We start from the raw sequence: 491 nt of genomic DNA, 5'->3' as shown, positions 1-491 counted from the left end.
AGCCCCCGGAGAGAGAGAGCTAGAGAGCCGCTGAGCGAAGAAGAGGCATCGGTCAATAAAGATGACAGGCGCACCTTCTAATCAAACATGAGAAGAGTCATCACGAAGGAACTCAGCGCTGGGGAAAGGGCTTCATGATATTTTTATACGTAAGCTCTATTAAGAAATACTTATTATATCTATTAAGAGCAATGGGCCGTGCTGGGTACAATGATTTACATAAAGAAATGTGGCCAAAACAGTAACCAGAAAAAGACCATGAAGAGCTCAAAGTACAGCTGCTAGAATTTGGTAATAAGAGAAAAAAAAATGTTAGACATTTCTTACTTGTGATGGTAATTTATAAGTCTTAATTCTCCTAACATGATGATTAAACACTATAATGAACTGTGTTAAACATGTTATTGCTCTACATCTGAAATAAATAGGAGATAAACAATATTTTATAGCTCTAAAGCAGCAATTTTTAAAAGATTTATATTAAATGGAAA

Source organism: Ochotona princeps, chromosome 32 (genome assembly GCF_030435755.1).
Source record: "Ochotona princeps isolate mOchPri1 chromosome 32, mOchPri1.hap1, whole genome shotgun sequence".
NCBI classification, from domain to species: Eukaryota; Metazoa; Chordata; class Mammalia; order Lagomorpha; family Ochotonidae; genus Ochotona; species Ochotona princeps.
Note: the sequence above shows the minus strand (reverse complement) of the source record.